This window comes from Peromyscus maniculatus, chromosome 6 (assembly GCF_049852395.1).
Source record: "Peromyscus maniculatus bairdii isolate BWxNUB_F1_BW_parent chromosome 6, HU_Pman_BW_mat_3.1, whole genome shotgun sequence".
NCBI lineage: Eukaryota > Metazoa > Chordata > Mammalia > Rodentia > Cricetidae > Peromyscus > Peromyscus maniculatus.
Window position 1 is genome coordinate 128052228 of NC_134857.1, and position 15009 is coordinate 128067236.

The window sequence follows — 15009 nt, forward strand, 5'->3', positions numbered from 1 at the left end:
TTCTGACCTCCATGGCTTCAAGAAACACATGTTTGAAATTGAAGCCCTTTAGAACAAATTATCATGATATGTGGTGATATTGTGTTCCCCAATATATCGTGCACCCTAATAAATTTATCTGAGGTCAGAGAACAGAGCAGCCACTAGACAGACATAGAGGCCAGAACATGGTGGCATGCACACCTTTAATCCTATCCTTCTGGAGGCAGAGATCCATTTGGATCTCTGTGAGTTCAAAGCCACACTGGAAATAGCCAGGCATGGTGACTCACATCTTTAATCCCAAGAAGTAATGGCAGAAAGCAGAAAGGTATATAAAGCGTGAAAACTAGGAACTAGGCTTTTGAGTTCAGCTGAGATTCATTCTGGATGAGGACTCAGAAACTTCCAGTCTGAGAAAACAGGATCAGCTGAGGAACTGTCAAGGTGAGGTAGCTGTGGCTTGTTCTGCTTCTCTGATCTTCCAGCGTTCACCCCAATATCTGGATCCGGGTTTGTTTTTATTAATAAGACCTTTTAAGATTCGTGCTACAATGATATTGATGTGAATGTATTGCAACTAAACTCATTCTTTTACACATTGAAAAACTAAAAAACTTCAATGAATAGAAAGAGAGCTTTCTCACTATACTGAGAGGAAATAAACCTAGGAGCCTTTGTCTGTGAGAGTTTTGGAGTTCATGTAAGAATGGTGTTCAAATGCAGATCTGAAGGCTTCCAAAAACCTGCAGAAAACACGGAAATGTTTTAAAAGCTAACAAGTTCATGTTACCATAACAGGATCTTTTCAAAAGAAACAATGTTCAAACATGTTAAAATCATACCTGAAAACACATATTGTAAAGCATAGTACACAAATATTATGCATTGATCATTTGCTAAACACCTGATTTTGAACCTACATCACAGACTTGGTATGTTTTCTAAGATTTTCGGCTTCTACTAGCACTTATACTTATCAATCCATAAGGACAGAGCAAGCATGCGGCTAATGCTTGACAATCTCAGAGAAAGGAATGTATCATTTAGCACAAGTAATAAGTATCTTTAAACATATCATTAGTTTAGAGCAAAGGTTAATATACTCAAGAGCAGGCAGGTATTACAGGCCTGTGTGTACAGCTATTCAGGAGGTAGAGGGTGGAGACTGCAAATTCAAAGCCTACATGTTACTAAAGACAAGTTCAGGCCAGCCAATGCAGACAACTTAGAGCCAGTCTTTTTTTTTTTTTTATCTTTCTATTCATTTATTCTTTGTGGCTTTCACATCATGAATCTTGATCCCATTCATTTCCCATCCCTTCATATCCACTCTCTGTCCTTGCATTCCCCCCACCCCTCAAATAAAATTTAAAAGAAAAAAAGGGAGGGCTCTCGTCATGGAAGCTGTAGTATGACATAGTGAGTCAATTAGTAAACCCTCTTGTCCATATATCTTTACTTGCAAGTGTTCAATGCAGAGATCATAGGTCTGGTTCGAGGCCTCTGGTTTCTGCTACACTGTCAGTGCTGGGTGCTCACTGGGACTCCTCTTGGTTATTCTGCTGTTGCCCTGTGCTGTGGAGATCCTGCAGCTTTGGGTCTACAAGACCAGTCCCATCACGTGCTCCAGTGGACAGCAGATGGGGTGGATAATGGGGTGGGCTGACCCACAACCCTGGTTCTGGCCCTGGGATGTGGCAGGCTTGGTCTGCCCACCAGCTCTTCTCCCATGTCCTTGCTACCAGGGTGAGCTCTTCCTGCATTGCCTTGTCGGGTTCACCCTTTGCATCGATAAGCAAGGAGCAGGGCCAATTCTCCTGCTTTCATGTCCTCAGGGTCCGATCTCCCACACCTACACCTTCAGGGCCAGCTCTACTGTGTTGCCCAGGCACGGCATAGGGGTCACTCTTCGGAGTGCTTCAGCAGATGAGGGGCAGGGACCGCTCTCTCACCTGTCTCAGGCGTTGATGGGGCATGGATAGAAAGGGCATCTCTCTCCCACCCATGCCACCACATGAAGGTGAGTAACGGGGACAGCTCTTCCATGCTTACAATATCGGGACTGCTTGGTCCACACCTCTGCCCATGGGCTTGGCTCTGTTGTGCTGCTCATGTGAGGTACAGGACCTGTAGAACCAGTCTTAAAATTAAAGCAAAACAGAACAAAACACCCAGCACATAGTTCAGATGTAGCATTTTCCTTGCTTGTGCAAGGTCCTGGCTTCAATTCCTCATATAGAAAAAGGTTGTTACTCAGACAAACTAGTGACGAAGAGAAACAAAACGTTTTTGTCTGCATACTGGAAGAGTGCGCATGCACGTGCATACACACGTGTACACACACACACACACAAAACACAAAGTGAGTGGATCTATAAAGCTTCAAAACATATTTCCAGAGATGTACTCTTGAAGTAGTGGTCCATTTCCTATGGTCCCATAATGTTCCCAAATAACACAGCCAGCTGTGGATCAGGTGATCAAATACATGTACCTGGGTTTTTATTGGTGTGTGTGGGGAGTGGGGGTGGGGGGTGGGGGGGTCACTTCTCATTCAACTTCCCATTACAACCTGACAGTTGGATCATCTCTACAGACTGGCTATTGTCAGCATCACATTTTCAAGGGCATCTTAATTTTTTAAAAAAATCCATACTTTTAAAAGGCATATCATAAGTATACTGAGTAATAATAAAGAGTGATTTTAATAACATACAATTTTTGTAGCTGAGTTGTATTATATAGTTGCACAACTAGTCTAATTCATTAATAATGAGCAACTATTATGTTCCTACATTGACACATTGGATACTGAAAAGCATTTACAGCCAATCTATTACAAAGCCTTGGTTAAAGAAGATGTAGATATGAGTTAAAATCGCAGTGTGGTTCAGTTATTTTGTGGGAGGGTGAAAAGCTTAAATGTGCTCCCTGCTGTATCAACTGCACATTCATCTTGGGAACTAAGTGTTCTGCCAGGAGAGGTGGCACTCACATTCACAAAAGAGACACTGGCTTTGCTCTGCTCCACCACACTTGCTTTGAAGATGTACACAAGAAGAGGTTGAGCAATTCCACCCAGTAAGAGGCTGTGTGTGCTTCGATAAATCAGATCCTGCATGGGGAGCTTAGTTTGAATATGTTAACCTTGAGAAATAACAAGTCCTGAAGGCTTGGAAAAATCGCTAAAAATAAAAGACAAGAAGCAAATATAGGTCCTCCCTTTATTCCAGTCTCTGAAGTTCACATCTATCACCTACTAAAATAGCATTCTTTATACTGTCCAAGTGAAAGGAACAGACTATCTGCTTGTATTTCCTTGCTCTTCTGTAGGTAGCACAACTTCATGCCCACAAACATATCAAGTCATTCTAATATTATACCTATACATATTTTCCTCTGACCTAAATTGTGTAAAAGTCCTCCATTGAAACAGCACATCGTGTCTCATATTTTTTCCAGACCTTTAAAAAGTCATCCAGGAGCAACTTTGTGGGAAATAACACATTTTTATGTACAAATAGACAGGACACACCCTTGACTAGTGACTAGTGGTATAGAGATACAGGGGCATCCACTCAAGAAAACATGAGCTGATGAGATGTCTCAGTGGATACAGGCCTTTGCCTCTAAGCCTGATGAACTGAGTTTGATTCCTGGGACCCATGTGGTAGAAGGAGAGAACTGAATCCTGTTTGTAGTCCTTTGCTTTCAATATGCATGCTGTGACATGCATGAATGTACCACAAGGAATAAGTCAATCAATCAATAAAAAAAGAAACTTTAAAGTTAAAAAATGTTATTTATAGAATTATTTCTTGTCCTCTGCCTCTAGTAGCATACAGAAAGTGCTTAATAGTCACCATCCAAGATATTGACAAGAAGTTTCATTCTAGTCTAGTTGGTGCTTAAGCAAATTGGTTGTTGACTCAACTCCCAAAGATTTCTCCTATGCTAAGAAGAAGGAATACTAGCAAAAACTTGCTGATCCCATATACTTCCTCTCTAATGCAATGCATTCTTAGCTTTGGTATGTACAGGGCAAAGTCAGTGATTCTGAAACACTTAGGATATCTGAAAAGAATAACAATCTGATTGAATGAGATTATCTCGTTTACATTTCCTAAAAGAACAACAAAATACCCAAATGTTCAATGAGAATAGCTTCTTTGCATTGAATCACAATTTTACTCTGCAGTCTGTTTTGTTTCAATCAACTGTACTACTCTACAAAACCAAAAACCATCTAATTTGCTTTTTATCCCTGATCCAGTCCTTTGTTAACAATTATTTAATCAGTATCTAAAAATGTGTCAGGCATTATTCTAGACTGTCAACTATAGCATTGAGCAAGAGTCTCCTTTAAGAATTTGTTGGAAGAAATCAATTAGAAGTATATTTGAGGGGAAGGCAGGGTGCATGTTCTTGTGTCTGCATATGTGGATATTGTGTTAATGTTGAGTACTATAAAAAAAAACTCAGAGGAAGTTAATTGTTCAGGATTGAGAATTCAGAAGATATTTCAAATAAAGCCATCTTGAAATTTCTTCTTTAAGAGATGGGATTTGGATAGTGTAGCTGAGATGGTGAAAAGAAGGAGCAAGTCACTTGAGGATCTAGTAAAAATCAGTTCCCATAGGTCAGAAGCACACGCATAAAGATTCAGGTATGGGGTTTGGTTTAGCCCATTAAGATGCATCAGCAATACCCATGTGGTTTCTGTGGGGTAGTAGGGTAGCATAAATCATTAGGAATCTCTGGAATGCAGGGCTTTCACAATCAATGCTGAAGATTTCCCGTGTTATTCACTGTGTGATGGGAAGCCTTTGAAGGCTTTTGGTTGATGAGTGACAGAGACAACAGGGCATTTTCATGGTCATTGTTTTCTTTTGTAATGTATCTCTGATTAGTGGGAAATATAGGTGTATGCTATGAATGAAATTGGAAGAACAATTAGAAGACTAATACATTATCTAATAATTATCTAATACATCAAACTAATAATTATCCCAGGCAGGAGATAATTATTGCTTGAACTAAAGCTTCTGGCAATAGAGATGTTGAGATGATTGGATTTCCATATATTTCAATGAAGAAACCTACAAAACTTGCTGAATGAATGGATAAAGAACATTAAGGCAGTGAGAAGTCAAAGAAACTGCTTTAGGCTTTTGCCTAAGCAACTGAATGTGTGGCTGTCCTGTGTGTTCAGATAGGAAAGAGCTGGAAGGATCAGATCTGAGCGTGATAATGAGTAATAATCTCAAATTCTGTTTACAGATAATGTGAACACATTTTCAGTTGTAAAGTTCAGTGATAGTGATAAAGGGTTGGATTGCATAAAATTCCACTGTGTTCAAAACTATAAAGGACAGACAAGATTGTCTTTGGATGTGTTCAAGGGAGAAAAAAGGGGAGTGGTTTGGTTCTGGCAGTAGTTCAGGTAACACAAGGAAATAGAGAAATATTAGTTTGGTATAATTAATGCAGAAGAGGAAATCAACAAGGAGTATCTTGGGAATCCACTGCATGGGGATAAAAAATGACTCATCAGTTATGTGCAGTGCTCACCGAGGAACTGACTGTGATAAAGAAATAAAATTGATTACTGGGTTTGTCATAATATGGATTTGCTGGGGATTTTACTAAAAGAGGCTCTGTTGTGTTGTGGTAACAAAACCTGACTGATGACAATGAGAGAAGTAAGAGCTGAGCAATTGGACAGTGAGTATGAGTCGGCCTCTCAAGGAGCTTTGTTAGAAAGGGTCACTGACAAGTATAACGGAAGAGAGAAACAGCTCTCTCTCTCTCTCTCTCTCTCTCTCTCTCTCTCTCTCTCTCTCTCTCTCTCTCTCTCTCTCTCTCTCTCTCGGTGTGTGTGTGTGTGTGTGTGTGTGTGTGTCTTACAGTATCGGTCTCTTTCTCTGTGTGTGTGTGTCTTATGATATCTCTTTCTGTCTCTCTCTGTCTCTCTCATCTCTGTATGCGTGTGTGTGTGTGTGTGTGTGTGTGTGTCCATTTTACAAATGTTTTAAGGGATGAGGAAGTTGGTAGTAACAAAGGAAAGAAATCATTGCAGCAGCCCAGTCTTTGACTAAGAAAGAAGGGGTGGAAGGGTGGAGCTGACGGACACTTTCTAAGGGAGCATGGACATTTCTTTATTTTGAAGGAAATTGACATAAACTGCGGGGCTATGGGCTGAGAAGAGAGTTAATGGAAGATGATACCATTCTCTTTGTGCTGCTACTAGAGTTTTCTGACTGAAATAAGAAATCTTGTTTTGATCAGACAAGCACAAGAAATATAAACAATTTTAATTATAGAAGTAAGAGAGATATCACAATGATTTTAAAGATGGGTCATGGGACACAGGATAATGCATGATAGATGTCAGAATGTAGCAAGAATATTAGAAAGTCACACAGTCTGGGAACCACAGACTGTGTGGCTGAGCTGTGAACACAGTTCAGTTTATTAAAAAAAAAAAAAAAAGCTGAGAAAAATTTGAGTTGGCAGCCATAATGTAGGATTCTGGAATTTTGGCATTTAAATTGGGGCAGTTAGCTGTCATGGCAAGTTTTAAGCCTTGACTATGGCACTGGGTGTATAAAGCAGAGTTGAGGGAAGAGTCATTGGTGATGCTGCATAAGAAATGAGTCCTCTAGCCAGAAGATTCTCCGGTCCCTCCCAGCCCCGCCGTCCTGCAGTTGCTTATAAATAATCACTCAGAGGCTTAATATTATTTACAAGCTGTATGGTCTATGGCAGGCCTCTTGCTAGCTAGTTCCTATATCTTAAATTAACTAATTTCTATTAATCTATGTTTGCCATGTGGTCTGTGGCTTACCAGTCTGCTGGTATGTTGTTTCTTGGGTGACAGACTGGCATGTAGATTTTATAATCTATACTATATTTCTCTTTCCTGTCTCTCTCCTTGGATTTCCTGCTTGCCTCTAAGCTGCCTTGTCATAGGCCAAAGCACATTATTTATTAACCAATGGAAACAACATATAGTCACAGCTTATAGAAAGATATCCCAGAGCACTTCTCCTTTTCCATCTAATCAAAAGGGAGGTTTTAACTTTAACATAGTAAAATTACATATAATAGAACAATTATCAAGTAAGAATTATAGTTACAATATCTAGTCTATTTGTATTTGGCAAAATTAAAGAAAATATTATATAATATATCCTATATTTGTGAGTCTAAAGTTTCATATCTAATTTATCTTTTATCATGACCAAGGAAAATTAAAATTATAACTATCTAGTCTTAACTACCAGCATTGGATGAGTCTATAGTTCCTAAAATTTCCTAAGGTGATGCAGCAGAGGAAACAATGAGCACTTATCTAAACATATAATAAATACAGAGAATAAAGACAGGACAAGATGACTGCACAAGAAATACAGTGAGTGTCAGGATTTGATGTCATGTACTTCTTTTGTGCTGTGATTATTGACAAGTCGTTATTTGTATTACAAATCAGTCAGGACCTCCAGACTTTGTGATTCCTGAGGCCATGGAGATCAAGTACTCCTATTTGATAGCAGGGAAACCTGGAGTCCTTGTGGTGGTCAGATTTCAGCACCAAATGGAAACAAGTTTCAGAGATGTCAGTGAACTTAGCAAAAACTTTGTTTACTGAACTCAGTGGATTTCTCATTTTGGTAGATTTTGGGAGAGTCCAATTATTATAAAAATACTACTGGAATTATGATGATGGCTACAAATATACAATTGGCATTCACTCTGCACCAGTCACTATGAAGGATATTTTTTGCTCATGTTATTCTAGCTTATCTTTACAACAGTCTTATGGATCAATGAACTCTACTGTCCACATATAACCAGCATAAAAAATTGAAAGCAGGCCTAAAGCAACTTGGTCAAGTTTGGAATCTGTAGACATTTGTCTCAAGTGTCCAGGTTTCTAAGCGATGTCTTGTCTGTCATCACAACTATATATCTTACCATCCACCTCATTTTTGGATCTTGGTGAAGGAAAGACCAACTTATAGGAGTATTGCATTCAAAAACAAATTTTAAGTGTGCATTGGCTATGTTAAAAGAATAGGTAGTAATGTTATCAGATTAGCTGAGTTCTTCAAACTGTTGCAAGCAAGAGTTTATAACAAGACCTTATTAAAAAGTTAATGGATTTTTAGTAACTTCGAGAACAAAGATCTCAGGTTCCCTTTGCTTCCTCATTTATATTTTCCTCTGTTTCACATCAGAGCTCATACCATGGAGGGTGAGCTTTTTCAGTTTTAGTTTTCCATTTTTAATGGCACTTTCCATTTAATAGAAATTTAATTAAGTCTTCCTGTTACACATAAAATGATGCTATACACAGAGGTGAATAATGTTGATGTATTTTCTTACATCTTAAAATCTAGAGTCCAAAGGCAAAGTAGAAAATAACAATCACATACAAATTATATTTTAAAAAAATGACCATAAGATGTGATTTTTTAGGATTCCAGGGTCTTATAAGAAAATGTAATAGTGGCAAATATGGTATTATGAGATATTTTCTTTTTTCTGTCGAGTGGCAGATTCGGTGACTGCCATTGCTCCTGTCAGTTGTGTTCACACTAGAAGTAAGATGAAATCTGTAGCTAATACCATTCTAATCAGGATGATTTAGACCTGTGTGTGCAGAACAGAAATAAAGCAAGAGCCCAAACTGTCACGTAGTGGGTGCAGATTGCATAACTTTGGATATGAATTCTATGTACCAAGAAATTCAGCTTTTGTAACATGCCAGACAACACTGAGATGAAGATGCCTGTTTTCTGAGTCCATCCAGTCTGAAACTCTGCTTCCTCAAGTGAAGGAAATGTGTCTTTCTGTTGACCTCAGACAAGGACACCTGATGATCAAACATAGCTCCATTCTAAACCTCCAGCTGAGTATATCAGAAGGAGGAAGGGACATCAGGAACATAGCTTGTAAAAGCCTGAAGAAGACTTGCAGATATTCTAGCTAGAAACCAGTTTTATTCCGGGACTAGAGAGATGGCTCAGTGGTTAAGAGTGCTGGCTGCTCCTGCAGAAGACTCGGGTTCAGTCCCCAGCACCCACATGTCTGATGCCTTCTTTAGCCCTTCTTGTGCACTGTGCACATGTGTTACACGTATATACATGCAGACAAACACTTCTATACATAAAATAAAAAAATATAATCCTGGTAATGTAGAAATGCCTCTAAAAAGTGGATCTCAAATTCTGATAATTTGTAATTGTGGAAATGCCAGGTATCCATGCTGAAGGAAGAATCTACCTTAGGAAAATATTGCATTCTAGTCCCAGACTGTTTTCCCCTGGACTGAGCTGGCTGATGTTAGATGTGGTGGAGGCAAGCACAGCTAAAACTACTCTCTTGTCTTTCAGTCTCAGCCCTTTGCCAGAAGAATCAAAAGAAGGCCAACCTTCAGAGTCCTGGCTTCTACTGTCTTGCCTGCCCCTTAATAAGTATGTATTCAGAGCACGTGACAATAGTGCCGTGACATTGTTACTAATATAGAACAAGTCAAAATACAAAGAATTTTAAATGGCTCTGCTTCTTTAAAAAATGATTTTTGGAATCGTTTCTTCTTCTAAACCGGAGTCTCCTGCTGCTCCAGTTGGTAGTGAGACCTCTCAAGTGCCAGACAATGGTGACCATGATAAATGGTCTTCATAGTCAAAGGTGTCCCCAGTGAAGAGCAAAGGCATAAAAAGCCGATTGCACTTGTGTGATACCACTCCAGGAGACAATGCATGTCTGTGCATGTACTTTGAAAGCCCAGTCTTTTCAGCTGATTGTTAAACAGTTAACTATCAATGCTTTGAAGTGTTCCCATCTATGTGAGCACGCAGTTTGATCAGGGAAACTTTCCACACCACTGTAAACCTAAAGCTTTTTTACAAATCAGTTGAGCTTAAATAATTTAATTATGGCCTTTTAACATGGAAGAGTTTAACCTTCCAGATGGCTGAGAAAAAGAGATATTTCCAATAATCATGGAAGGAATTATTCACTATAATTGACGTTAATGTATAATTTACATTTTATAACATTTCTGGTCCTTAATAAGTCCTAATAAGTAAAACTAAGAGTGAGAATAATTATCCCATAGGCCAAAGTAAAAATGCTATCAGCCCCTTTGCTTATGATTTCAGGGGTTGTTATATTTTGTTTTAAATGAGTGGCTAGGGCTTTCTCATGTCACATCTAAAAGTTACTTAGGCTAATCAGCTCCAAGCGTAGGAAGGTTACTTCGTGGGTGACTTAAATATGCTGTGCTGTTATATGCCAAAAGAATCTATATTAAGTTGTCTATTTTAAATGTAAGACAGAGGAAAAAGGAGACAAAGGCGGACACGAGGTTCTTAGATGAGCAATTCTCTCCTCAAACCCCACTGTAGTATAAAATTACATCAAAAGTGCTATTGTATCACACTACTACCTACATCAATAAAATGCCAGGTTGACATATTATAAAGAAGAATCAGGAACACTTCAATACATGCAAACCTCTGGAAAGAAAAAAAAGCACAAGGTATACAGTATGTTTCATCCACAACAAGTCATCAGAGAACACAGTCACATGACTCTGCTGTGCTGTGACAGTCTTCATTTCAAAGCTTCCCAGCACTGGAATCTGCCTTCCTCAGATCCTGACAGACAGGCAACTCTAAAGAATGAGCCATGAAGTGAGCACCGGATCACAGGCTTCCATACTACCTCATTCTCTTCCTCTGTCCCTGTGTGCACATCTGGAACCCAAATTGCATTTCAATATTCATAATAAACTTTTCACTTGGATAATAAAAACATTCTTCTTAGAGACTGCCAACATTCGATCATTATAAAACTGAAACATGGGATATGGGGGGAATGTCGATTTATTGTTCCTGAAGAACAAGCACAGATGCCAACTGCAAATTTACTGTTCAGTGAAGTCCTGGAGGAGTAGAGAGGGATAAGTAATCACACAGCTCCAGATAGTTGATAAATCTTCCTGGACTTTTCTCTATTAAGTTTCATGAGGAAACCCAGGTTATCTTTGAGGGTAATGTGAAGGGGGGGGGGTGCCTGTTCACTTCTAGAGTTCTCTGAAATAGGCTCCAGAATGCACATCTATTTCTCTGGTCCAAAAGACAATTTCTTGGTTACTGTTGCTCTGTTTGGTTTGTATATGGGCTTTGTGCTGATCTTTTTCCTAAATAGGGAATATTCTGTTCACTGAATACTCTATCACTTTTATTGATAAAAATTTGACACTGGACAGCTTATATTCTTGCACCCCTACTGCATTGTTATAGCTGATTTTCAGTATCTTTGAAATGTAAAAACAGCTTAGGCTCCACCATAGAGTTTAAGAAAAGTTCCTGCCACTCTCATCTGCACATGACTGAAGAAACTTCATTCACTGGGAGATGAAAACTATTTTCTAAGATGGGCTTAGAAAGATGGCTAGCACTTCCTCCATAGGATTACATAGTATTCCAGCTGGTAAGTAGATAGGATATGAATGATGGCACATAGTGGGTTTGAGCACTGGAGAGCTGTGAGATAAGAGATGAAAGAGTGGGAGACTACCAAAGACATTTGAAAACTATACAGTTGAGGATTTCCAACTCAGCATACAGTGGTTTGAAGGCATTGACAGGGCATTGAGCAACATGATGCACCTGAACTTTATTGTGCAAGTATTATTCAATCTTAATGTGTAGGAAAGCGGTAAAGAGGGAAAGAGAAGATAGGGGAATCTAAAATGAGAGATATTGAAGTGACGTGATAAACACTTCCTCCACTTTGCTGGAATTCCCTGCTCAGATTTTTCTAGACTTTGCCTCTTTATTGGCATCCTCCAAATACAGCTGCTGAAGAAAATTCCCTGTTTTAAGGCTCCACAATTCAAATCCTAGTGCTTAAAAGGACCCTCCAAGACCTCCATGGCAACTCCAGAATGCTTTATAGTTTGTGACTGTCATCAGTTACATGCCTCCTGGTAGACAGCAACACAATGTGTGCAAACGGACTGACTAAAACCCATCAGTGTCTGAGTCTCATTTGTTAATTTGGCACAAGTTTACTTTATTCACACAATGAGAAATGTACTTTCTATTTTAATTTTCATTCTTTATAAAATGATGTGTACATAGTGGGTAGCAAATAAATAATAAAGCTATCAAATGATTCTTAAAAGTCCATATGTGATAGTCACACTATAATAAAATAGTTAATGCATTATTATGCATTTTCACAAGCACTTTCATGTTCTAAAATCACACTACTGGATAAGTAACTAGGGTAAGTCATTTTCTATTTATAAGTGTAAATAAAATGAGGATTGATTTTCTCAGAATCACCAAAGTCATGGGGCTGATTGAAAACCAAGTTAACAAGACATGTAAGTGCCATTCAGTTTCTACTCTACCCTAAATTCCATGTTTTGTGACACTGGAACTCTGTCTGATCACCCTCTATATTTCAGCAGCATGGTTGCAATAAACAATTCAGGAGACACACGTCAAGGTAGTTCTCCAGTGAATTTCACCATGATCCTGGTCACTGTTTCCCATGAGCCTCACCCACAGCAGTGCAACAGCAAGCATCTCCTACATGTCACAGCCAATAGCTTCTTCATAGACTTCACAGCCATCCATGGGATGATGACTAGAAAGTTTTTCCTTTATCCCATGGATGGTTCACTGTGACCCTCCAGCGAATCTCTTTTACAGAGTTTGGACAGCAGCTTTGTGTTGGAGGAGCCTATTTCCAAGTTTGTTCTTTTCTTCTGTTCTCTCTTTTAGTTCTAGAGATAGTGGCATTCTGTGACTCTGCTCTGCCTGTAGTTTTATATGTATTTAACTATTTTTAATTTTTTGGGTGGTTTGAGACAGGGTTTTTCTGTGTAATATCTCTGGCTGTCCTAGAACTTGCTTTGTAAACAAGACTGGCCTGGTACTCACAGAAGTCTGCCTGCTTCTGCTGCCTGAATCCTGGGATCAAAGGCGAGCATCACCACCACCCAGCATGCCTGTATTTTTAAAGACACTCTTTTACTCTCTTAGTAGCAATCCCTTTTTATCAATTTAATATCCTTTAATATTATATATTCCATGTTTGAAATATGGATGGGATTTTTATACACTGAATAAACTCTGAATTATATAGTCTGTGAGGAATGTTCTAGAGGAAGACAACCACTGGAAGATGATGAGGAAGACATTTGTACTTCCTGAGTACAGTATGCAAAGCACCTACAAGTTTCTGATGGATGCTATGGGACTCTTGATGTTCTTATGTTCCTTCCAGCGTGTTCTTCCCAAATAGCACTCAGGTTTCACACCTATCATTCTTTTCCCAGTAAGCAGCTTGTGCACCAGTCATCTTTCAGCCTTTCTGTGGCTTTTGAGGCACCACAGTGATGTTGCTTACTTTTCCCCAAACACATAAGTTTAGGTTGATTGTTGCTTATGTTGTAAGTTTAAGTTGTAAGTTGATCATGACTGGACCAACCAACCAATTTTTATGTGACATAATAACAAGTCTCAACTAACAGGTAGAGGCTAAAAGAGGGATATTGGTGAAATTATAGAGGGACATAGAAAGAAAGTCATAAACAATAGCCCCAGGACAGTAGGGGTGAGGTGAAAAGCACCTGCCATGTGCAAACATGGTGGCCTTTGCTTTCCTCCATAGCATTATGCAGAGTGGAACTGGTTTAGATATAGCCTGACCTTATACTGGACTCCTGAATTGTTCCTTGCTGAAACCACTTGAGCCAGGCTTCCACAGCCTGCAAAGCACTCAGCACTAATGTCTTCCAAGATCCTACAGGGATGGCCCAATAAGCTCTTCTTACAATGTTCAACCATTTTTCTAGTCTAAAGCCCCAAAGTACTACACTACCTTCCAAAAAGGCACACAGTCAGGTCTGTCACAGAAATATCCCAACTTCTGTTTTAGTTTCATGTCTCTTGCTAAGGAAAAAAACACCATGACTAAGCCAACTTACAGAATGAAGAGTTCATTAGGGCTTGAAGATCCAAAGGAATAAGTCTATCACCATCATAGCAAGGAAGCATGGTGGAAAGCAAACCTCATGATTGGAAGCTGAGAGCTGAGGAAGCCCATCTCACCCCAAACACCACACAAGGGTAACAACTATGGCTTGGTCTCATTATTTCCCTGATATTGAATACAGAAATGGATATTCAATACATATTTGCCAAATGAATGAGTGATGGATGTTCTATTAGAGTGCAGTCATATCAACAACACAAAGAAGATCCATGGGTTGGGGAGATAACTCAGTGTGTATGAGCACTTGCTACATATGCATGAGAAACTGAGTTCTATCCCCAGAACCCACCCAAAAAGATGGATGTGACTGGGCTCACATGCAACTCCGATATTGGGGTGGGGGTGGGAGATGGGAGACAGGTGGGGCTTGCTGGAATTCATCTATGCTCAAAGTTCAATAGCAGACTTTGTCTCAGATGAATAAGGTGGGGAATGGTAGAGGAAGATGCTTACTGGCCTCCAGGCATGCATGGGCACATATAACTCAACCCCGCACATGTTTTACATCACATGTGTGCACACACAAGCCTGCATGCATATACAATAAATAAAATAAAATAAATAATAAATAATAATGTAGAATAGCTTAGAAACACACAATGAAACAAGGGTGGGGATAGCAGGTGGGATTTGAGTATGCAGGGTTAAGTGTTGCTTATTATTCTGACTGCTTATTCTGGTTTCATGTGACATTTAGTTAGGCTGGAATTCAACTTTTCCATGGCAGCTGTGGCAATGTGAGTTACCCCTGACACTGTGATCTCCTAGTTTTTTGGAAGTTTGGGGGAGGAGACTGAGCTCCTTGCCTCATTCTATGTGATCTAGAAAGACCTGTCAAATGCTGCCTTGTCTTTGCCTTTGAAGGACTACAGTCCTGTGTCATCAGGATGCTGCTGAGTTTATAGTACATGCTCAGCATCTCCGGTGGATCTGTTTCATAAT